Source organism: Podarcis bocagei (genome assembly GCF_964188305.1).
Source record: "Podarcis bocagei genome assembly, chromosome: 2".
Classification (NCBI taxonomy): Eukaryota; Metazoa; Chordata; class Lepidosauria; order Squamata; family Lacertidae; genus Podarcis; species Podarcis bocagei.
Window position 1 is genome coordinate 102,535,194 of NC_138126.1, and position 26,049 is coordinate 102,561,242.

A 26,049-nucleotide genomic window follows, 5' to 3' on the forward strand; every position below is an offset into this window, starting at 1 on the left:
GCTGTCACATGGAAGATGGAGCAAGCTTGTTTTCTCTTGCTTTGGCTAGGACTCAAACCAATGGCTTCAGCCCCTTCTTGCCTTGCGGTCCCTCTGCTCCTACCCAGATAATAGCTAGAGTTCCTAGCACTTGGGCCTTAAAAACCTTAGATTCGATGCCTCCATCTAACAACAAGGGAAATCTCAGAAAATTTAAACAGTGAAGAACACATGCTACTAATTTTCGAAGCTTGGCCTCTGGTGCTGTGAACAGCCAGCTTGCAGCCAAACCCACTGAAAAATTCCTAGGTTTCACCCTCACTTTTTACTCCCATTTCCTCCCCGCCACTTATGTTCCGGTAATTGAACTGGGATACTTGTGCAGAACCTTCTCTCACATCAGTCAGAGAGAGACGGATCCAATACATATACTCAAAGCAACTTTCAACATTTGGTGGTTCTCGTGAGCCAAGTAGTTAAATAAGCCCCTTTTTGCGTGTGTGCTTTCATCAGCAAAGCAGTGGAAGAATGGTTTCCTATCCGTAACCCTTTCATTAAATAATAATATTTTTTATATATTTTTTTTGTAGTGAAGTGGTTAGTGTCAAGGCTCTGGCTAATTGGAGACAAGCACAGGCTGAATCACCTCTGACTATGTATTGTCTGTGCAAATGTACTTGCAAGGACTGGTTGTGATCCTAAATGAGAACCAAGCTCCGGGAAACATTTCAGGAGAATATACTGAGCACAAATCAAGCTCTGAGGCAATGCAGGAATGCCTATTGGAAGTGGGATGGTAGCGGAGGAAATCTAGGGGTGGAGGGGGTTGAGGCTGGCACTGCAGGACTGTGTTCTGCAATGACCACAAGGAGATACGCACAGCACGGGGTAATTTTAAACAGTGGACTTAATGGCCTTGTGAGCTATCTTATACGGGGAGCATTACTTCAAAATAATGCTGCGTTGGGTGGCTCTCCTGCAAGTTCAGCTCCCTTCTCTTCAAAATCTAGTCCTGACGGCACCACTCTTTGGTCACTTCAAAGGCGTTTTGATTTGAGTCAAAGGGTAATTCAAGATCACCACTTGTTGCACCCTACTTCCTGCACACCTCAACTCATTTCTAAGCACGTCCCTTTCTGCTTCTCATCTCTTTTATTGCCGTACCACTCTGACACTCAGCTTTGGTTTGTGGAGATGTTCAGATCTCTGCTGTTATCATTATAAAAGGGATAGTTCCTTAGCTATTTGCTGCAGAATGTCCTAGGCACTGTGGTCAATGGTGACCACAGATAGCAACAGCTGCCAAATGACGGCCAAACGGCTATAGTTCCGTCATCAGCTTGGAATCAGAGCTGGTGGTGCAGGTGCTAATTCAACAGGCTTACCCAGACACATAATTGCTCATGGGAGCAGTCTACCTGTATGAGAGGTAAGAGGTAAGGGACTGGGCTCATGGATGACAGCTTCTCCTTTTCCATGATTAAATAATAATAATCTGTCTGTCTCCTCATTTTGTTTTGCCATAAAGGAGAAGAGACCTGCTGCCAGCCCCCTTCTCTTGATGCAGGCCACTTGCAGTTATTTGCACTTATAACCCAGCTGCAAGAAGATCTGCACCACCCTGGAGAAAATGTTGTACGTTAGCCATACTACAGTTCGAAGCCATTGGCTTTCACTGAATCAGTCCCTGAGGGTCTGGCCAAGCCTGGGGTTCCTGAGTAGCTGAAACAATCACCCACCTTCCTAACCCTGCCGTCCAAGGTGTTGTTAGGGGACGGCTCAGGGGACCTGAGCTCCAAGTCTCTGGGCTGGGCTTCAGATCTCCTGCCCCTTCACTCACCTAGGTGTGTTTGTGTGCTGGCTAGGTGCCCTTCCTCCTGCCATCTAAAGGTGCTTCCAGACTGTTGTTCTTTCACCATGGGATTCAATCACATGGCAGCAAATTCAAACTGAACAGTCAAGGTGGATTTAGGCCTCTTTTGCAAAGCTGGACTTCTTGCAATAAGCGAGGAAATGCACTGAAAAGTATGGGGCAATGATTGCTTGATGGGGTGTTGTATAACCAGCGCTCAATAGCTGGCTTTGTCTAACCTCCCTACAAGCTTTGAGCAAACCAATCAGGATGGAAGCTCAATAAGTGGGTTTCCTGAAAGCAACCCTAATTTGCCCAGAGACGTTCTATACATTTATGCATTTTTGTCATGGGCCCGTACAATGCACCTGATTGTTCCTCTGGTCCATGGCTTGTCACGGAAGAGCACAGGGGGAGAAGGGATTTCTGATGCTGATTATCCTATATATCATCAGAATTACTCACAGCTTTTTAAACCATACTGTCCAATCCCATTCAGCTAGCTGAGAGAACCTGTCCCTATCCACAGCTCAGCTTCATTCCTAAACTCCTAGGGAAAATCATATCGGACCCAAGGACCTATAACAGTCCACCAAGATGAAAAAATAAAGGACTTTTGGGAATTCACATTGCCAATGAAGTTTTATAATAAATAAAGGAAAAGTCTTGCTTTATGTTTTGTTCATAACTAACATATGCATAACATATCAAGGGTAAGAAATGGACATATGTTACATAGGCGCCGACTCCATGGGGCCTGAGGGGGCCCGAGACCCCTCAAAAATTCGTTTGGGGGGGCTCTGCCCCCCCCAATAATTTAAGAAAATCATTAGGCACCTTGCCAAAAACCGGCGCGCGCCTCCCAAAGTGACCGGGAGCTCCTGAGAAGGGGCGGGCAGGTCGGTCAGTCAGAGGAAGACCCCCAGCGGCGGGACTTTAGAAAGGAATGGAGCCGCGGGGCCGAGGAACGGCGTATTCGTCGCCGGCGAGGGACCGGGGTGAGGGGAGAATGGAGGGGATGGGAGTTCCCGCCGCCGGAGCGGGGCTTTTTTTCTGGGTTCGGCTAAGGTGACGTTGGTAGGAGGGGGTGGCCGCCTCCCGGCACGAAGCCTGGGGAGGGCAGGCCGGTTCTTGCATGCAAAAGCACCACTGCCATCCTGCCGCCAGTATGGACCCCGGTATGGGCCCCCCCAATATTTTTTATAAGTCGGCACCCCTGCATATGTATAGTCAAAATACTTTTTTAAAGTTCAGAAGCTGTGGGTTGCTCTTTCCTGCCTCTCACTACTGAGCTTTTTAGACATGTGGCTAATTCTGTGCATGCATACCTGAGTATAAAATGCAAAGTGAGAATCAGCCCTGAGGGGCATCTTGCAATCCTTCTTTGTAGAAAGATCTCTCTGTCTCTCATTTTCATCACTGATCAAAAAGTGTGCTTCCTGCACACTCATGCCCCCACCCTTCAAACTGGCATGAGGGAGGCACACAGGTCTAGTTTATGTAATTTATTTCTTCTCATACAAAGAGCCCTGGCCTTCTGCAATATGCATTAATGTGGACGATCCTAATGTGTGACCTAAATACAGTCGTACCTTGGTTCTTGAACAGAATGTGTTCCAGGAGTCCGTTCAACTCCTGGAACCATTCGAAATCCAAGGCACGGCTTCCGATTGGCTGCAGGAGCGTCCTGCAGCCAATCGGAAGCTGTGTCGGATGTTTGGCTTTCGAAAATCGTTCGAAAACCAGAACACTCACTTGCAGGATTCGATCAGTCGGGAGCCAATTTGTTCTGGAGCCAAGGCATTTGAGATCCAAGGTACGACTGTAATCCCCAGTACCTTCAAATATAATTCCTGTGGTTGTTTCAGCTGCTGAGATAGTGGAAGGTGCTGCCTGTTATAGCTATATACATGGATCACATATTAGCCTTGAATACACAAGCTTGGAGAGGAAGGTCCAGCATTGTTTGTACAGGGTAAGAAAATTGTTGTGAATCAGATGGCAGCTCCCCCCCCCCTTTTCTTTTAAATTGGGCCTATGAGAACACCCATTTTTCAAAAGCACACAAGCCACTTCTATTCATTATAATGCTGTTACCAAGCCTAGGCAGGAACTGCCTTTTCCAGTCTTCTTTGCACATGCTCCATTACCATTCTTAATTCATATTGCACTCTCACAGTCCAATTGCCATTTTTTTTTTTATTTTGCAAGTGTTATTCCAGCCAGCCAGGGAAACTGTGAGTCAGGCTCACGTCTTCAGGGACTGGGCAGCAATAGTGCTGGTCATTCTCTTGGACTGCAAATGCATTTCGTGGCCCCATCTTTTAAAGTAGATTTGCCAAGCTGGTGCCCTTCCGATATTTTAGGCTACAACTCTCATCAGACCCAGGCAGCTTGCTGTTGCTGATGAGAGTTGCAGTGCAGTCCAAAAGGCTGGATGAAGACTGATGAAGACTGCTTTGAACCTAGCCTGGATATCGGAGGGCAAAGTTTCCTACAGCAAAGGGTTAGTGTACGATGACCTTTCCTAGTTTGGGTCTACAAGTACCATTTGAAGTAAAACAGAAATTCAGATTCATTTCGCTAAGTCGCTTAAACAAATGTCATACAGCTAGTATGTAAGAAGAGCCCCGCAGGATCAGACCACAGATCCAACTAGTTCAGCATTGTGCTCTCACTGTGGCCAACCAGATGTCTGTGGGAAGCTCGAAGGACCAGAACACAACAGCCCCATCCCATTGTTCTCCAGCAGAATTGTATTCAGATTTATGTGGCCTCTAATACTGAAGGTAAACATACAGCCGTCATGCTTAGTTGCTATTGGTAGCCTTATCCTTCATGAATTCATCTAACGCTCTTTCAAAGTCATCTAAGTAGGTGGCTATCACTGACTCCTGTGAGATTGAATCTCATAGCATAACTATGAGTTCTGTGATTTTCCGATTTTCAGCTTCACTGCATGTCCCTGAGTTCTAGTATTTTGAGAGCAAGAGAAGCTTCTCTGTTTCCACTTTCTCTGCACCATGTAAAATCTTCTATTATGTCCCGCTTTGCTTGCCTTTCTTTCTAAATTAAAATACCCTAATGTTGTAAACTTTCCTCTTAAGGGGAGTTGCTCTAGCAATCATTTTGGTTGCCCTCTTCTGCACCTTTTCCAGTCCTACATTAAGTCTTATTTGAGGTGTGACGACCAAACAGCATTCCAAGTGCAGTCGCACTACATATTTGGATAAATCTTTATCATATTGGCAGTTTTGTTTTTGATTCATTTTCTAGGGCTCCCCAGAATGGAATCTACCTTTGCGGTATCAGCCACACACCCTGGTTTGATATTTTTTTCGAGCAACCTCAAAATCCATTTCTTGTTGGTCACAGCCAGTTACCGCCTGCCATAGCAAAAAACGCCCCTCTTTTAGATACTAATCATCTGCATATGCTAATTCATCTAAATCTATATGCAAATTTAGATTCCCCCCAATTGATTAGCATTAAGATGAATACATGTTGGGAGGCAAGTGAAACAAAGTCTTACAAATAGTTCTTGATTCTTGTTCAAGATCTAACCCTACCGCCTTGACTGCAGGTTCTTCCAGATGGTTACTGTTTTGCCCTGCAATTACAGCGGTTTGGGGAGTCTTGAGCAAAGCCCACTTCCTCAAAAGATCGGACTTTTAGCAATAAGGAAAGTGATGGGGAAATGAACAGGAAAGTGTGGGGTGACACTTTCGATAGTTGTCCCTCAAACAAATCAGGATCAACGCTCAATAAACAGCTCATCTGGAAGCACCCTGCTGCTGAGCTGGACCACAGAAATGTAAAATCAAACAGTCTAGTTTGCCTGGGCAATAAGTTGGGGGAAGAGGAAAGGACAGCAGCTTCCTTTCACACAGTACTCTCATAAGAATTTGGAATTGCCAAGCAGAGATAGAGAAACACCTCCAACAAAGCTCTTGGAATAAGGCGTTGGCTTTCTCAGGAAATGTTAAGACAAGTTAACACCTGCCACTGGGGCACTAAGGTCCAGCGCCATTCATCTTCAATCTACACTCCATTCCCAGCCAGGCCCTCATTCGCCCCGATAACGTGCAGTCAAGGCTGAAGTGTATTCTTGGGTTTCATAATTGTTTCCTTCTTCACCTGGCTGAGCGTTCAGTAGTATCCTGTAGATTTAAAAGGAGGATGCTGACGGCTTAAAGGACTAGTGCTCAGAGAGGCCCTTTCCACATATAATCCAGCTGCTCGGTACCTTTCTTTCAGTGGCAGACTGCCCCCCTTGCACTGCACGTATTCCAGTTTTGCATGAGGGCAATGGTGCAGAAGAGAAAGCCGGAGAAGACATGGAGTTCTGCTTGGAACAGAACACACAATGAATTAGGGGGCCTCAGATTTCATTCCGTGCGGACTAATCTGTCGGGAATTCAGGCACAATGATAACGAAAGGTACAGGGAAGTAAGTGGCAGGGCTGCTGAAAGATCCTGTAAGTTGTCCTAACCTCCACTCACAAGACACACTCCCAGGACAGCAGGCGATCGTTCACCTGTAATTCCAGCATATTCCACTTTCCCAAGTAATACGTACAAATAGAGTTGGCTCTTGCCCGGCCGACAGAGATCTACTGCTTCAGCTGCCATCGGCTGTGATTCCAGAGAAGAACAGGGTGGAGAGACAAGGTGCCAGAGAAGCCTGCAGAGCCCACACACCTTCAGTTAGGCCCTGGCCCCTTAGTGGCTTTTTAAGCACAAAAATCAGAGAATTCACCTTGCTAACAACAACACTTGGAAGAATATCCTCTGGACAGATTAACCAAGAGTCCATCCAGAGCTCATAGCAAAACCCTAGAATTGGGGAGGGGGGTGGAACAGGAAAATAAATGCAAAGGCCCACTCCCACCAGCCAATGAGGAAGTAGCAAAACCCCTTGCTTGCCAACACCCACCTCCAAACAGCCAGCAAAACTCTGGAAACTAGCAACAACACGTAAACGAGGCAACCAGGACTCGCCCAAAGCAGGGACCTACCCAGAAATACATCATCATGCTGGCAGCCGGGATGTCCACAGAGCCACAGAGAGGTGGTCCGGCCCAGGCCGCTGGGTGTCTCCCCGGACCCCTGGCTCTCTCCGCCCTGGGATGCTGACCGGGGTTCCCTCCTTTCACAGGCGCGGTCCCGTTGACACCAGATGCAGGCCACCGCGTGCCTCCTCGGAGATTGCCATGGGCAAATGACGTGCCAACTTGGTGAAGGAATCGCAGGTGGGGGTTGGGGGTTTGGTGGCTTCCAGGAGGGCGGCAGCTGAGACGAGGGAGCAAGACCCTGACAACAGGAGGTTGGGTTTTCTGTGGGGTTAACCACGAAAACACCAGCCCCTTGGAGGGAAAAGGGAGGGAAGCAAGCCAGACCTGTTCTTCCCACAGAGCTCCTGGAGCAGGGCGGGCAGGCTGGCTGGCAGCACAGGGTTTGCTGGCCGGATGTGTGGCTCCAGTGAGAGAAGAGGCGCCTCAGCTCACGGACAAGCGGGCTCACTTGACAGGTTGCCGTGGATGGGATGGGTGGGGGTGGAGGCTCTGTGCCGTGGGGATGCGTGCTATGTATGTGCGTGTTTGTGTGTGTGTGTGTGTGTGTGTGAGAGAGAGAGAGAGAGAGAGAGAGAGAGAGGGAGAGAGAGAGAGAGAGAGAGAGAAAGAGAGAGGCAGCTGGGAGCGGAGGCTCCCGCCGCTCTGACACTCTGCAGTGTATGTCCTGCCTCAGCATTTTCCAAGCTACCCTGTCAATAAGGAAACTGGCCGCTCATGTAATTAACCTGTGAGGTGCCAGCTTCCTCCCTGCTGGTGCCGAGCCTCCAGGCATTCTTGCTGCTCTCTGGCCCTTGGCTTGTTACCATAAGCAGGTCTTGCCGTGATTAAGGAGGACAAGGGCAGCTGGTGACACAGACAGCCCCTGTTTTAAAGGGCAGCGAGACTCCAGGCTGACAAGAGATTCAGTTCTCCCAACTCCAAGGTTATAGAAAATATAGGCCTCGAGGCCTAACTAAAATCAGACACTCGTTGTGTCAACTGTGGAGGGGAGTCTGTGTCCCAAAAAGCTTGCTAGCTAAGCTGATTTCCGAAAGGACCTGATCTTGTATCTTCTTGCTAGTTTTGTTGGTGCCATGCTCACAGCTGCAGGGAGGTTTTGTGAGGCTTCCCACCCAAACAGGGTGTTTGTTTTATCGCTGATGGCGAGAGCACATCTCTCTACTAGGCTGAGGTTTCTGATTATGGCTATGAGGCGGGAAATGGGGCTTACCTGGGTATCAAAGGCTGCGGAGTGCTGGCTAACTTTCCTGTGTCCTGTCCTTTGCCCATATTGTTCAATCCACGCTAAGCTCTTGGACTGTGCAAGGGCTTCAGACTCAGGGGCAGTTGAATGCCAGAAGGATCCAAGAAAGGTTAGTGGGAGCTGTACATCAGCACCCAAATGGCCTCTTGTGTGCCATGGCGCCCTCTACTGTTAGCAACCTCATGCCCAAGACATTCCTCCAAATCAGAACATGGAGGCTGTACTCTCGGCAGTGCAGCGACAGGGAAGAGACAGGGAAGCCTAGTTTCCAGCTTCTCCTGATGGCCCAAGAGCAGGACTAGATGCTACAAAATGCACCACCTCCCTTTCCACCCTTCATTGTGACACCACACCATGAGTTTACCCGCCTTCTCATTGCTGGTTGCTAGTGACCACAAAATGCATTGCATAAGGACACTGCAACATGCATTATGCTATATGACAGGCATAGGCAAACTCAGTCCTCCAGATGTTTTGGGACTACAATTCCCATCATCCCTGACCACTGGTCCTGTTAGGTAGGGATCATGGGAGTTGTAGGCCAAAAACATCTGGAGGGCCGAGTTTGCCTATGCCTGCTATATGAGATGCTAACAGGAGACACAGAAATGGAGCAGCATCAACTTCATCTGTGCAACATTTAGCTCCATCTGCCCTGACGGTGAGCAAGTTGAGCACTGGGGCCTTGCATGATTCCATTGTCCCTAGAACGCCAAGCTAATATATTTGGACACCAGGCCACATTATTCCTCTATCCACAAAGGAGGGGAAAATTAAACAGGGCAGGATACGCGCCCTAGAAACGGTACAAAATGCCTTAAGTGACAGGAATGAAGCCCCACCTGATTTTCCCAGTAGCATACACAATGTGCACTGACTCAAGTGGACTGAATTTCTGCTGCTCCTGCCAAGCCCAGAAGGAGTGAAGGACCCCCCAACCTGCCTCTTATATACACATGTGAAGAGGACTTGAACTGTGTGCTTCAGAGAGGAGGGTGAGACTCTAAAAAAGGACAGGGGCTTCTATCCCTTTAAGATTTCACATATCCCATTGGCACAGCTTCCCCCCACCCAACATAGCATGATGGCGATGGGGGACTTGCACCTGTTAAACCCCACATCCCCCTTCAAATCTCTCCAAGGGGGAGAGGGCCTGGTCCTTTGGGGAATACAATCATCAAGCCAAGTGCTCTGCTGCGTAGCCTTTGATTTGCTTCTCCGTTAATTCATACAATGATTTGATTGGTCTATGGCACAGCTGCTGTTTTACATTATTGGATTATACCCCAGTGTGCAATTCTCCAGAGTTCAGCACAGTGAATAGCTATTCTTGCCCTTCCTAAATTACGGATCAGGGGCTGACATTAACCCCTCCATCAGCTACAATGTCAGAAGGATGCTGGTGTTCTGCATGGAAGGCAGGGAAGTTACTGACAGCTGGGTGCTTACAAGCCAAGACCTTGACTGCTCAGTGATGACTGTCCCAGTGGCACCAAAGCCTGAGACTCTGTGGCACGTGTGTGTCTCTTGCCCCCCATTCTCCATCCTTGGGCACAGGCTTCTCAGGCTGTGTACTTTTGGGGGCATGAATAACTCCAGCAAGAACGTGGCACAGTGATAAATGACTTTGTCCAACATGAACACACACAATCCATCTGCAATTAACACACTAGGAAACCGCACACACCTGTTTGGCACCAGGTGGACTGTCATCTTGGTTAACGACCCTGGATGGTGCCAATCAAAAGATCAGGCGAGAAGCTCACGCTAAACTAGCAAATGAATCGAGTTTTGCTACAGACCTAGAGCAAGATCCTCAGCTTCTCCAGGGTACTTTGCCCCAGAGCTAACCTCCCACAGGGCTCTGCTGTTCATGTTTGTGCAGTCATATTTGGGGTGGTTATGTAAGAAGGAACCCTGGTACAGTTGTGGAGATGCTGAGGGCCAGGGCTTTTTTTCAACTGGAACCCACTAGAATTCAGTTCTGGCACCTCTAGGAGAACAAGGCTTGGGTGTGCTGCAGGCTCTGTGGTAAGTGCGCACCTTGTAAACATTTGCCAATGGCTTGGAGCTGGGGTGAGGAAATTCAGAGTGCAAGAATACTGCGTCTGACGTTTTACATGACTGGGAGAAGGAGAAGGACTTACACAACTGCCTTGTGGCAGTTGTGTGGCATCAGAGTATGGATTGGGAACTGGGGAGTAGTGGTGCCATTCAGATTTTGAACTACTGTACTCATCATTTCGGAACATTGGCTGGGGCTGATGGGAGCTGAGAGTGCCAAGATGGCACCAGGCTGGCAATATTTGCTCTAGTAGAAATCTTGCCTCTGCCATGAATACATTAGGTGACCTTGGACAAGCTGTTATTCTCAACCTCTCCCAAGAGCTTATATAGTAGTAGTAATAAGAACAATCCTAGCCTACCCTATGGGGTGGTTGTAGAATTACTGAAATAATTAAATAGAAGTAATATAATAATCATCACCATCATCCTAATTCTCAACTATCCACTTTAAAACAAAGCAAAAGTGAAGCCACACATCTCATCTCTACCACTCTGGTAGATCTTGGGGATGACTATCACTGTAATGAAGTGGTGGGCAGCCTATGATCCTGAGCCGCTTTTTGTTTGTTTGTGAGATTTATACATTGCTTTTTGAAGAAATCCACCACAAAGCGGCTACAACATTTAAGAATACAAATCCATTTCACAAAACATTTCAAAACACATACTGTGGAATTCAAATTGGAGCTTAGGAGATGGTTTTGTCGGCGCAAGCATGTCTGCTTGTCAGATAGAACCCCTCTCCTTCCTCGGGGGGGGGTGTCTCCTGACCCCCACCAAGTTGTTTTGGGGAATGTGGGAGGCATGTGGGAGTGAGGAGAAGAGAGGGGAAAGCCCTATGGTGCTAATGCGACTCATCCGCCATTTATCTTAAAGTACCAGCAAAAATATTGAGTGAGTTTAATCCCTCCTCATTTTCCAAAGACTGATCTGGAGTTGTAGCTACGTACATTTGTAAGCTATGAGCCAGGAAGCCCATGAGTCAAACCCCACCTCAGTCACGAACTCACTTAGGTGACTTCAGACAGCCATTCCTCAGTCCTCATTTGTGATACAAGTATACCTAACAACACAGGTCTACCTTACATCAATTATTATTAATAGGTGCTTCCAGACTGTCACTAATTTGGGTGGGATTCAACCACACACCAGCAAATTCAGTTTGCACATTTATAGTTAAGTAGGAACTCTCGTGCAACAAACTCGCATCCCAAAAAATTCTGACTTTTTGCGGTAAGGAAAGTGATGGGAAACTGCACTGGGAAATGTGGGATGACACTTGCTTTTAAGCAGCCTCATCTAACCTCACTGCAAACCAACTCAAGTAAATGCTAAAAAAATAGCCGACGTTTTCTAATCTCCCTACAAATAAGCAAAGCAGGATGAATGCTCAATGAACAAGTCATCTGGAAGCAATGATGACGACAAAGACAACGATGATCAATTATCATCATTAATTTACTACCACCACAACATTACCAAGTGTTAGCTTCACTTCCAGGCTCTGGGATACTAGCACTGTAGATAAGATTTAGCGGATTCAGCAGATGGCACCTGACCAAACGCTCTTCTCTTTTGAGATTAAATATGAACCTACGTGGACCTTTCTCCTGTGTGCATCTGCTAGAGAACAATGATCTTGTCATCTTATGCCTTTCCTAAGTGAATTATGCCTGAGCAAACCAAAGTGGTCCCTAGACTCACACTTGGATGAAGAGGGGTCCTCCCCTTGGCAGCCTCTCCTTCTCCCCCCACCCCCAGGCTTCTGTGTCAAGGAAAGGGAGTTCTTGTGTTACCTTTGGAATCAGCCAAGCTTCCCCCGTGGTGCTCAGTCACTTTGGGCTCTCTAAGAAAGGGAAGAGAAGGAAGAATTGAAATCAATTATTGTTATGGCTAACACACCCACGGTCGATGCCATTTGCTTGCTGACTGGCAACATTCTTTCCGAACATGCGTTATTATCTTCCTAGGAGATTCCGGAAACCTGCCCAGGCTTCAGAATCAGAGCGGCAATATGATCCATGCTCCTGTTTGTACAAGTCAACCAAGGAGCTAGCTGCTGGTCAGAGGGCACTGAATGAAGCCTGCCGTGTTCTGGTTTAAACCTCTTTATTACAAATGCATGATCCTACTTTTTTTCCTGAATGAGCTCAGAGGAGCCATTTAATTTCACAACCACACTGCTGCAAAGCTAAGCTGTGGTAGGTCGTTTACTTACCCAGAAGATGCAATGCTTTGTTTTGTTCTTTTATGTTAAAGCAGTCTCCAGCTGTTTTTGGACTACAACTCCCATCATCCCTAGCTAGCAGAACCAGTGGTCAGGGATGATGGGAACTGTAGTACAAAAAAAACCACAAAAAAACCAAAAAACCACAGCTGGAATCCCAAGTTTGGGAAACACTGTGTTAAAGGCTCAAGTTTCCCATGTGCTAATATCCTCACGACCATAAGCAGTCCCAAGCCATCTTGAGGCCATGCCTGTGCATTGCTGCTTCCGATGACCCCAATTCGCTCTCTTCAACAACTCAGGCATGCCATACGTAAATGCTGATTCTTGTCAAAAGGCTATTTTCTAGTTGAAATCAGTCATTACAGTTATTTGGGTGGGATGCAAGGCCGGAGGCAATAAGGGAACTTCAGATCTACAGGAAGGCATAGAAGTTAAGCATCTTGACTGAGGAATGCTAACAAAGTGCTCTGTGCATCTCAGGCAGGGCTGGCCCAAGACATTTTGGCTCCTGAGGTGAACCACAAAATGGCGCTCCCCTGCCTTCCAGGGAAGAAAGGGTGAGTGAAGATCTGTATTAGGAACAAGGGGGGAATAAAGAGCTACATCGGGATCTGCTGCCCCTGTGTTTCCTGCTGCCTGAGGCAATTGCCTCAACTTGCCTCATGGGTGGGCCAGTCCTGCCCTCTAGTTTTCTGCTTCTTGCAATCCATGCAACTCTGTGAACACCTCTGTGCCGAAGGGAGATACAAGTACAAATTAAGCAAATGGATTAGTTTTTGGAAGAGATGTGCTCCCAGCCGAAGCACAAACATATGAACAGGCTTTTCTGGAGCAACAAATCCTTTGCATCTGCTACTGATCTCTGGAGTTTTGCTTCCTCAGAGCCACAGTTGCTTTGGGAGAAGGTCCTCTTTGCAAATTGTTGCTGAGGATAAGTTCTGACTCTTGCCCGCTCCTTGCACTCATAGCCAACGCCACCTTTTAAGGATTCCTGGGTGCTCTGACTATGTGACATACGGTATGGAGATCAATTATGGAAATTCCTGCCTCTGTGAACCCAATTCAGGGAGAATCACAGCTCATTAGGCCGGGGCTCGCTTCCATTAATACCATGATAATATCCGCCCCCATCACTGTGGCTTCCCTGGAAATCGCCCAGAAAGCTCTCCTCTGCAACTCAGCCTGGCAGTAACATGGCCACTACAAAGAAACTCTGTGCTGCCCTCATTCTGCAAAACCCCCCCCCAAAAAAACCCAACACTTGCTAAATGAAGACCCTGGGCCCCCTGTGGCTGAGATCTATCCCATGGGTGTGTGTGCTGAGATCACAGTCATCTCGCTGCGCTCCCATAAGGGAATCCTGGCAGTGGAGTGTTTAGGGACCCAGACATACTGACAAGACCCTAGGGAAATAAATAATAGAAGGGGGTAAGATGGCAGTGCCAAGAACAATTTATTACCAAATCCTCACGTCTACCAAGGCAGGCACCTTTGCACACTCAATGGCCAGCCATCCTTCAAAAATCTTACCAGCCAGGTTAGCTCGTGTGAGGGGTAGAGTGCGAGTAAGTACTACATCATCATGTGAGCAGGCAGAATTTTGTGCAGCACAGAGTTCCAGTTCACTCTTGCACGATCAAGTAAGGCAGGGATTAAGAGAGTAGAAAACAACAACCCAAAATCAACAACAACTACAGTATCTGCAACATCCATGACAGCGGAATCAACAAAGAAAAAGGAAATTTGCTGGACAATTGCGGGCAGCTAATGCAATACAGTTCAGTGTCACACACATTGCTGCTTATAATCAGAGCAAGAAATTCAACATCTTCCTCCTGCCACAGGACAGCAGTCAGTGATGAACGGTGTCAGCTACTGACGGGGTCTCCTCCCAAGGTTCTGAGCACTCCCTCCCTTGTGATTCCTAGCTAATTCTTTCCTTTGAAATTAGCCAGTGCTTTTACTTGGGTTGGGAGAAAGGGCAATTTGGAGATGGAAAAGGCCACCCAGATAAAGAGGATCACGGTGAGAAGACTGCTGGTTATTGGTGCTTCTTGAGCATGCAAAGCTCTAGATAGGATACACACAACAAACTTCATGCAAGATAGGAGGTGAGAGAAGCACCTGAAGACCAGTCTTATTTAGCACAAGTTTTTTTAATATTATTATTATTACTACAAAGTGATTTCTCCTTATCCTTTAGTATACCCTCTCTCTTCCAGATTCGTTGTTATTTCTAAAATTTCATTCTTGTTTGCTATATATTGTGGAAAGTTGTTAACTATGCATTTGGGCGCTTCTTAAAATTTTGCAAAGTTTGCATGATGGTTCCTGAGATCAAGGAGGTTTTTGTCTATGTTTGGGTGCCGTTTTGAATCCAGATGAACCTTTCTAAACGGTGCTGATTTTAACCACTGATTTCAAAACTGCACTGATTTCTTTTTATTGGTCGTTGTTCCTTAGAATTCCCAAGCAACACCAGGTTATCAGTCTGCTTGTCTCTTTTAAATCAAAACATTTCCAAGGAAGACATAGGTACACTTTATAACTTTCCCAAGTGGCAAAACCCATGTAGAGGATTTGACCATGGTCACAGGGGACAATCCATGGCAGGGTTTAGTACCAAATTCAAGCCTCTAGATCAGGGGTAGGCAACCTAAGGCCTGTGGGCCGGATGCGGCCCAATTGCCTTCCCAATCTGGCCCGCGGACGGTCCGGGAATCAGCGTGTTTTTACATGAGTAGAATGTGTGCTTTTATTTAAAATGCATCTCTGGGTTATTTGTGGGACATAGGAATTTGTTCATTCCCCCCCCCCCAATATAGCCTGGCCCACCACATGGTCTGAGGGACGGTGGACCGGCCCCAGGCTGAAAAGGGTTGCTGATCTAGATCTAGAAGTGGGGAACAGGTTAGCCACCCCTGCTCCAGATTTAAAAATTCCTACACACTGGACCATCCCTACCTGCAAAGGCATTTTCCTAGGCTGGATTTGTTCCGCCAGTGCGCCAATGGAGCCCTGACCTCCCTGCCACTCCTCCCCGCCCCATCCTGTCCAGGTAAATTGAAGCAACTCAATGGTTCCACACTGGCTGCTACTGTGCCTAGCAGGGGGCAACATTAGAGCTTTATTTATTTCAGTAATTTCTACTTTGCCTGTCCACTCCAACTGTGCACTCAGACACTTAGAACACTCCACAAAACAACAAATATTTAAAAAACACAGCACATACATATCTCTATATAAATATGTACCACCATCACCGCATGGGCAGCAGCTTTGAGTGAACCAAAGACCCTCCAAGTAAACTAGGTCTACTTCCCCATTCCCCTCCCTCTCTATTAGGCTTTTCAAGTACTCCTGTTATGTCCCACATCCTGTCTCCTCCTCCTTTGCGACTCCAAAATTAATGTTGCTGTTTAATTAAATTCATTAGCTCAGATTATCTGGCTATATAACCTGCCCCCTACCTCTTCCCTATTTTCTGTCCCTCTCCATGCACAAGCAACAGTGGAGAGTTTCTTTATGGGCCATTAAAAGCGTAATGTTTAATTTATCGGCGGATTCTCAGGTGGGTGGGTTGGCTGGTCCCAATGTCAACACTTTTAATTAAATGAGGAGAGCTTTTGCACAGGGAAAGGGGGCCATGTTTCCAGCAGCTAATCAGAGAACCGCTGGGGTGAGGGCTCTGCACAGGCAACATAGGCAAACATTGCTCTTCACGCTAGTTGTGCATGGCACGTAGGGAGAGAAAATCCAGTGGATTAAAGCCAGCAGGAGAGTCCCTACTTGCACTACCTTACCCTAGTGATGGGGTGGTGGGGCACATTAAGGGGTCTTCTCCGTGGTGAGGAAGAAGGAATGGCCTCCACTCTGAGGTGCTTCTTGGACCTACATTATTTGCTTTCCATTGGCAGGTCAAAAGGCACCTCTTTCTCCAGGCCTTGAAGGCACAATTACCGTATTTTTTGCTCTGTAAGACTCACTTTTTCCCTCCTAAAAAGTAAGGGGAAATGTGTGTGTGTCTTATGGGGCGAATGCAGGCTGCACAGCTATCACAGAAGCCAGAACAGCAAGAGGGATTGCTGCTTTCACTGCGCAGCGATCCCTCTTGCTGTTCTGGCTTTTGAGATTCAGAATATATTTTTTTTCTTGTTTTCCTCCTCCAAAAACTAGGTGCGTCTTGTGGTCTGGTGCATCTTATAGAGCGAAAAACACGGTAAGTAGTCTGAACTGAAAGGGGTCAACTCCTTCCACGGAATGGTGTTCAACGTTTCGGTATGAATTATGTGAATTTTAGAATGCCCCTCCCACATATATATCCTGCCCAGGGACCATGTGGTCATAAATGTAGTAATAATTAGTACACTAGCCCAGCTTGTCCTGGCTGGGTACTTTGGCCAGCAGCCACCTTGCGATGGAGGGCGAGGAAGCGGGATTGTCATCATACACTGCAATTGTTTTTTTTCTTGCACAGGTATCCCATTCATTTGCTGGCTGCAACCCTTTTGAGCCCTTTCTGGCTTGGAACCAGCAGACCTCAGAGACCGTTTTGTGTTCTGCAGGGCGACCTCTGCGTCCAGACCACATGAGGTGCGGAATCTGTGGGGAAGATGTAAGTCCTTTTTCCCAGCCTCTCTACTGAGGTTCATAGTTTATTTGTTCAGGGAGGATGCAAAACCTTTCCCTTCTGAAAGGCTTGTGGACACTGGCAGAGTGGTGGGGGCACTGCGTTCTTGCATTGCTTCTATTGTTGATTGTATGGTGCGTTTTAACTTTTTCTTGCTTATTTTCTGTAGGAAGCTGCCTTGAGCTTTGGAGATTTGAGGTACAAATTTCTGAAAGGTCACCAGTTTCACAGAAAGCAGAAGCAGCCTCCTCCCCAAAAAAGGGGGAAGTAGAGGATATCTTTGTCTCTCATAACTTTATAATCTGGAGTCACCCACTGCAGTTTACTGGCAGATAGAAGAAAGTTCTTTTTCACATCAGTGAACTCATGCAAGCTTCTGCCACCTGGCTCCAATGGCTGCTTGTGGGTTTTCCAGGGGCATTTGGCTAGATGCTGCTAGAATGCTGGGCAAGATGAACCTTTGGTCTGATCCAGCAGCACTGTGTAGGAACGTGCACATACATTGGACACCAGTTATTTCAGGAAAAAACCCAGTGAATAAGCTTGCAAGGCTAATATGAACATAAAACCACCTGCCAATACTTTGCTTTCAAGGGTACAGATGGGGAGATAGCATGGCAGAGCAGACGAACCAGCCAGGCCCAAATAAATGGATTTTCTCCTTCACGTGTTGGCATCACATTCTAGCGCACCCCAGAATGATGGTGGCTTCATAAAAACACTGTTCCTCACTCCAGACATTACAGGCAGGGTGGCCAGAGTTGTGGGGGCAGTGGAAAGGACAAAGGATGGATGGAGATATTTGGAGCATTCCCTTGCTATTAATGCAGCATCTAATATCTGGGCAAGAGAAAGCTGCCTCTTAATGCCACGACAACGTCCTGAGCTAGTAGCACTTGGCTTAGCCCTGGTAGTTCTGTAACCTTTCGTCTAGGCTCCTCTATGCAAATTTCAATTCTCAGGCTTGGATTCCTTACCCGCAAAGTCCTGGAATGGGTGCAGGTAAGAAGGGAAAGCCAAGAAAATGACATGCTAAACCATCTCTCCGGGGTCATGACCCCATGCCTGTGCCAGTACCGTGCCACCCAGCAAATGCCCTTGCCGAATCGACAGGCACGGACCTTTCCTCTGCCCTTGGGTTCTTCTCCCCAAATGGGCAGACTTCTGTCACTGTTGCAGGCACTCCAGGAAAAGGCTGGCAGAGAGAGCCAGGCAGAATTGCTGCAGTTGTCCCTGGCAGAGGCTGCTCCCTGACACACTGGGCAACTGGGACCTGCTCCCAAATAGAACAAAGTGCCCTACTCAGATAATGGGGCTTCCTTCCCTCGGCCGCTTCTCCAATGATTCCCTTTAAAGCTAATCTCGGAGGCTTCCAATCCTCACACCGCTCCCTTCTGACATGGATCCACTTCAATTACAAAGCTAAATAAGAACCAGGAAATATTAGAAATTGAGGGTGGGGAGGAAGGGGGTGGAAAGAAAAAAAGGGGGGAAAGGGGAAAAACCACACACAAAGCAAGTTTGCTGGGGCTGGCCGTTGGCTCGCCGAGCTGGAGAACAGAGCAGTGATGGCTCTGTGCCGCTCACTAAAAGCATGAGTGTCACTAAATCAATAATTCATTTACTTTAATGAGATAAGTACTTTGAAAACTAATTGCAAACCTGCTCCATTTACTCCAACCCCGGTTATAGGCCTTAATGTAAATCGCACAAGTGCCGCTAGAGGAAAGAGCTGGGGGAATCATGTGTCATCTTTCTCCCCTCTTCTAAGAAAGAGAAATATCCATCATACACAAGAGAGAGCCTCTAAGTAACCGCTTCAATCAATCAAGGTGTCTGTCAGAGCTCCCATCCCTCTTTCGCGCGCACACCCCAAGCTCACCCCAATGAACCATCCGTGCCTCAGAGAAGTATCTGAAGTGCCCAATAAAAAGCGAGGCCCTCAAATATGCCCACTGCATGGTCGGAAGGAGAGGTGCTTAGCTCATGAGAATCAAGGGTGATCAGTGCACTACACCAGTCCTCTGGGCACAGCAGGACGATGTGTTTGAGAGGATGGTGGCATTGTTGAGTGGCCCCGCTCTTAACTAGCTCACCTAATTAACAAGAGTGTTTGTGCAACAGGCATGGCTCACTGCATCAACAGAAGTATCATTTCCAGATCAAGGGAAGTAATAGTCCCACTCTATTCTGCCTTGGTCAGACCACACCTTGAGTACTGTGTCCAGTTCTGGGCACCACAATTTAAGGAGGATATTGACAAGCTGGAACGTGCAGAGGACGGCAACCAAGATGATCAAGGGTCTGGAAAACAACTCTTATGGGGAGCAGTTGAGGGAGCTGGGTATGTTTAGCCTGGAAAAGAGCAGACAGAGGGGAGATACGATAGCCATCTTCAAACCTCTCAAGGGCTGTCACATGGAGGATGGAGCAAGCTTGTTTTCTCCTGCTCCAGAGAGTAGGAATTGAACCAATGGATTCAAGTGGAAAGAAAGGAGATTCCGATTAAACATCAGGAAAAGGTTTCTGACAGTAAGAGCTGTTCGGCAATGTAATAGACTCCCTTGGAAGGTGATGGACTTTTCTTCACTGGAGGTTTTTAAGCAGAGGCTGGAAGCCCATCAGCCATGGATGCTTCAGTTGAGATTTCTGTATTGTTCCAACTCTACAATTCTATGATTCTATGATTCAGTGCACAGGCTGCTGGAGAAGGGATGGGGAACCTGCGGCACTCCAGATGTTGTTGGACTACAGCTTCTATCTCTCTTGCTCGCTGGCCAGGCTTGCTGGGGCTCATGGCATCTGGTGGTCACAAGTTCTGCATCCTTGCTGTGGTCACAAGCCTCAGGCCCACTGCCCAGTTCTTGACAGCTGCAGTTTTCAGCCTTTGCTATCTTCCGGACACATCAGGTGGCCGTGTGCATGATTCATCCACATGCTAAGCTCACACACCAGCTTTTGGTACACCTCTGTGTTTGCTAAGCCCAGCTGAGTGTGAGGTAGCAGCATGCAACACATCACTGCAGGCTGACGTGCCTGGAAGTCATCATGGAGGTAGATGGAAACTGTAGATGCCACGGGCTACAGCTGCCATGGAGAAGGTCAGGAGAACAGGTCTTCAGAGGAGGAAAAATCCCTTAACATTTGAACTATCAAGAGTGGCAGGATGCCTTATATAGCAAAGCTAAGCAGATGCCGGGAAACAGCCAACACCCTCCGATCCACTAGCTAGCTTGGAGAGATAAAAGTCTGGCAAGTTCTGGCCATGGGCAATTTATTAGTTTCTTGTTAAAGAGCCTAATAAATTTCATACTGCCTGCATGCCATTTTTAGAATTTGAAAAAGGGGGAGGGCGGACAAATGAATGGATGATGTAGCAAAAAGGTTAGCCAGACAGAAATGGTTTTGTGTAACAAAGAATTGCACTAAGGATGGATATGTGCTTCAATTTGTATTATAATTTTCAAAGTTTGCATATTACATTAATTATAGATCAAATCCTTGAAGAATTCTGTTGGCAAGGACCTCATTTTGATCTAATGAGACATATGCTGGTAGACCGTGTTTTATCTTATATATATATATCGATATAGACAGAGATATAGATATAGAAGTGGATACCTATAAAAGGTAATGTTGTCTTGCAGTGTTAATCCTTAAAAAAACAAAACAACCCTTACAGGCACATGATATACTTGCATGAGTTTTGCATGCTCACTTTCTTTTCTAATGCATGTTGGTCCCCACAATGCATGAAGATGCTTGGTGGTGCCTTGCAGTGGCTGAAGGTGGAAGCTTTTCCCTTGTCTTGCCTCACTCTCTGACATACGGGGTGGCAATGCTCATGTGTTTTTTTGGAGTCATAAGCATTACTGAGATAATGTACAAGTATTCCGAATGCTTCGAAAGAGCCACATAAACGCTATGGGGATGAGCAAGTTCCTCCACTGCTGAAATTCCTCCCGCAATCAGTAGCTTGCAGGGAGAGTTCTTGTGGTGTTTGCAAGAGCACTGAGCATGACTCACCGTGAGCAAAGCGAGAGGGCACAGATCGGACCTTAAGTATATATTGCTATTCCACCTGTTATTAAAGTTCAGAGGTGAGTATGGACTCTTATGTAGTCCAAATGGCACCACAGACCACACACAAGAGGAAATTACTAGCAGGCTCTTGAAAAATCACAAAAACTATACAGTGGTACCTCAGGTTAAGAACTTAATTCATTCTGGAGGTTCGTTCTTAACCTGAAACTGTTCTTAACCTGAGGTACCACTTTAGCTAATGAGGCCCCCCACTGCCGCCACGCGATTTCCATTCTCATCCTGAAGCAAAGTTCTTTACCCGAGGTACAATTTCTGGATTAGCGGAGTCTGTAACCTGAAGCGTCTGTAACCCAAGGTACCACTGTATTTTGTGGTTGCAGGGACAACGCAAAAAAACAGCCCAATGAATTCTAAACATGCTCAGTGGTTACAGACTACTGGCTGATTGTGGTGGGTAAAGGTAAAGGGACCCCTGACCATTAGGTCCACTTGTGACCGACTCTAGGGTTGCGGCGCTCATCTTGCTTTATTGGCTGAAGGAGCTGGTGTACAGCTTCCAGGTCATGCGGCCAGCATGACAAAGCCGCTCCTGGCAAACCAGAGCAGCACACGGAAACGCCGTTTACCTTCCCGCCGGAGCGGTACCTATTTATCAACTTGCACTTTGACGTGCTTTCGAACTGCTAGGTTGGCAGGAGCAGGGACCGAGCGATGGGATCCCCGTCACGGGGATTCAGACTGCCAATCTTCTGATCGGCAAGTCCTAGGCTCTGTGGTTTAACCCACAGCGCTACCCACGTCCCTGATTGTGGTGGGTAGGTGGGGGTAAAATGGAATGTAGAATTCTGAAAGAGGGCAAGGCTGGCTGGCTAGGACACTGAGCAAACTTCATCTTTTGTTATGTAAGGCTCTGAATCTCAGGGTTGTGGGTAAAAGATTCCTGCATTGCGGGACGTTGTACCAGATGACCCTTCCAACTCTACAATTCTACGATTCTATATATTATTATTTCTAAGAATACTTCTTTCAGAATCAAGCCACTGAAAGTCAACTGTGATACTGGCATATGTGTTACCAGAAATGACCCCCTCGTATTTTGTGGGTTAGCTCCTCTGAGAGGAGCCAGCCTTTTCTCTGTGGCTTTCTTGGGGATTTCCTCATTGAACAAAATTGCATATTATATGAAACCACAGTTCTGAAGCACTACAAACCCAATTGTTCCCTCTCAGCACTGTAGGCTTCATTAGCAGAAAGCAATATTTTTAGCTTAAGTCACAGGAAACAATTTCAGATTGCGGGGGCACATTTTCAAGGAAAGAAGAATGCATCGCAAGTTTCTAGTGTTCCAGCCCTGTACGCCATAAAATTAATCCAAGGAGAAAGCAGGCTTGAGATGGTCACCAAGTCCTTAATTCTAGGCACTCGTTCAAGCGTGCATGCAAACATCAGCTCTGTTTCAGATTCCTCATACCAGTGCCTGAGAAAACGCTGGATTTTTTTTCCAGATTTGTCAGAAATATTTAGAATTATTAATAGAATCATGGCACCTAGTGGTTTGCCAGTTCATGCAGGTTCAACAAGCCTTTAAAACAGAATGGTCCTTAGGGGCCATATTGCTTAAGAAGTAAAACAACCACCACCCAGCATGGCATTTAAGGGTGAGGTAAGAAAGGACCAACATTAGCAAACAGAGTAAAACATAAAATACAAAACTTATAAGTCCTCACCAGAGTGTGAAAAGGCTACAGAACAGGACCCTGGATTTCACTGATCCCTAATCCACTGCAATCATGCCCATGGGACAAGACATCCATGAATCTCACAATACCATATGTCCTTTAACTCACTTTCAGAGGCTCACCCCCGACCTACCATTCCTCACTGGCATTATAGAATAGATCAATTTTATTTGTGCGTGGCGCAATGGCTATTTAAAAACATAGCAGCAGTACAGATACTTACAGCCACAAATTAGCAGCAGATAGGGTCTCCTGCTAGGACAGACACCAGAGAAGCCAGGACAAAACATAGCACTGATAATATACAACACTAATAATAATCAATACAAACAAAGATTAACAACAACAGCCTGGATGGCTCCGTTGGTTAGAGCGTAGTGCTGACAACGCCAAGGTTGCAGGTTTGATCCCCATATGGGACAACTGCATATTCCTGCATGGCAGGGCATTGGACTAGATGATCCTCAGGGTCCCTTCCAACTCTATGATTCTATGATATAGAGCAATATACTATTTTAGATGGTCCTATCTGCAGTCCAAGATGGAAATCTTTAGGAAGTTACCATGATTTTTTTGAGCTGCTACTGCACAGGTGGCCACCTTGCAGATGATATCAGTCAAGGTCCCACCAGCTCTTGCTCTCATAAGGTCTGCCAAAAAACGAGTCCTGAGATCTCTATGCAAGGGGCAATGCAAAAGGTAACGCAAGGCACCTTCCACCTTCCCAAGGCCACAAGCACCTGTCAGCTGTGCACAGAGAATCCCTTTATACTTTCCCTCCCGGAAGACATTGTTTGGAAATGAAGGACAGTGAAAGCTTTTCTAAGGGTAACAAAAGTTAGGTCTTGAAAGTACTGTTGAAAACACTGGCCTCTCTTTAATAAACTCAACCAAGGGGAAAACACTTGGCAAGAACATTTTCACGAGAACCTTTGTAGGGATATCGCGGAGTGGACAGTGAGGTCCGGAGGGAGCACACTTCCCCACCAGCCTGCACGCGTGACCTTGGGGTGCAGGGCAAACTCCCCCTCAGACAAGCCACGGCTGTCGGAACATCGTCCCCCATGTCTGACCTTTTGCGGTCTCAGCAGTCTGCGGTGTCCTGTCTGTAACCTTTTGTCCCTGAGACCTTTTGTCTCCTTCATCATACACTGTGCAAGGGGAAAATGACACTGTGGAAACAGGTGCCAAAATAACTTTGTACCACCCCACGATCTCGGGACGGAAGATGTGTAAAGGTCACAGCCCAAAATGTATCTGCCTAGCTTGCATATTTGTCTCAATAAAAAGAGGCTCCACAGGCTGGTCAGCAGCTCGCTTTAGCCCACCTGTGCGCAGCTCACATGATGATCAACTCCTGTCTTGGGCCTTCACTTCAAACCTTCCTCAAAATACTATGGAGGTCACTGGCGTAACATAGTTTTGTACCCTGCCAAGGAGGAAACACAACCATTCCTAAGTCAGGTAAAGAGGGGTAGAGCACCAGTGAGGAAGTTAGTTTGCACACAGAATAGGATCGTTCTAGAAAAGAAAGGAAACACACACCAAAACTGCAAGATACTCAGGCTGCAACTCAGAAAACTGGTCAAAACTGTGATCCTTTGACTGGATGCGGCTTGAGACTGACACATCAATTCTATGTGTGTGCGAGTGTGAGCACACACACAAACATGTGGTGGAGAAGACACCTGTGTGTGGGTATGTAGCTAACTCTGAGGTTCATTCCTCAGATGAGTTTTTCTCTGCTGGATATAAACCTGGCACCCAATCCTGCACTGCACTCTGCCCACACATTCAGAATCTATTCAGCTGTCAAGGCAAGACAGAAACCAGGTGATATTCATTTGACAGAGTAGGAGTAAAAATCCGGTGAGCCCAGAGTTGGGGAGGGAAACCTGATGTACTGCCCAGATTCTGACACTGACGCCAAAGCTTTTTTCTGACTGGAGGCTTAATGAGAAGAGAAAGTCCATATAGGCCCTTCGAGGGGTTCATCTATCGGCTCAGCACTTGAAATGGAAAGAAAAGGAGCCCCACCTAGTCGTTCGCCTCACCTCACCTCACACTTTCCATTTCTTCTGCTAGGGAACACTGGAAAAGGATTGGGGCTGTTGAAAAGAACTTGTTTAACCTCGGAGGATTCAATTCACAATACTGAGACCCACACACTACCCCTAAAGCACTTTTAAAGCACCTCTTGTGTTCCCCTCTCATAGAGCTACACACTACAGGACCCATGATTCATTGGGGGAAGTCATGTGCTTTAAACGTGCATTTGATGAGCTTTAAATGTATGGTATGGAACTGCCCACTTTTTGCATGCTTATAGAGTATCCCCACTTGAGACAGAGGCACTACTGGGAATAAATTCAGGAAAGAAGGAAAAATGGGGTGGGATAGCCTAAAAAATACCGTGTGTGTGTGTGTGTGTGTGTGTGTGTGTGTGTGTGCACGCGCTTGAGATTGCCAGGACTCCAACAGAAAGGGGGTGATAACTTGGGTGGGTTGGGAGAAATGCTTTGGTGATCATTATTTAAGGGATTCATCCCCTGCCCTTCAGCAAGTTCTCCAGGGCGCCTTAACGAAGAATTAAAATGATAGCAAAACTACCGCAAAACGAAAACATTAAAACAATGCAGTTCAGAAGAGCGACATAAAACCATCCAGGAAAGCTAAAAGAAAACAGCACCAAAAAGTTATCAGCAGAGATTAAACGGGTCACATTCCAAGGCTACGGTGCTTGCCTGCTACAGGCAATGTTACAGCTGTGCTGGGCTCCCTGGTGGTCTATGAGATGAGCACATGCTAGTACAGCTAAACCATGGAATCGCCAGGATCTTGTTGAAACTGTCCTCTGAGCCATTGAATGCGACTTCTGCTTTTGCACGCAAGATGCCCAGGACTGGCAAAAAGTGCAGGACTTCTGCACCCTAGCAATGAGGAGTAAGTTATTCTGCAAGCAGCAGCCCCTGATGCTCCATAGATCTTCTTGCTGCTGCTCCATCTCAGGGGAAAGGGGTGGGGTGAGAAAATCAATGGGTAATAACAACTCAATTAATCACACTGGGTGTGGCAGTGGATGGGGATGGGGGTAAATTGATTAGGATCCTCAATAAGGTCGGTGTGGCTGTCTACTCTGAGGGCAGGACCTCTTCATCATCACATCTACGAGAGGTGTTGACGAGTGAGG

At 46.9% G+C, this 26,049-nt stretch overlaps 1 protein-coding gene across 2 annotated transcripts in view; it reads right to left on the reverse strand.

Annotated features, from left to right (window-relative positions):
• Positions 1–26,049, reverse strand: part of RBFOX3 (RNA binding fox-1 homolog 3) — a 239,955-nt gene that overhangs the window by 85,820 nt on the left and 128,086 nt on the right. The window contains exon 2 of one of the 2 annotated variants that reach the window (XM_081180930.1): positions 12,013–12,062. The exons of the other annotated variant lie outside the window; for it this stretch is intronic. The gene's annotated coding sequence lies outside the window, so the exon portion shown is untranslated. The remainder of the gene's footprint in view (positions 1–12,012; positions 12,063–26,049) is intronic. 2 annotated transcript variants of the gene reach the window in all.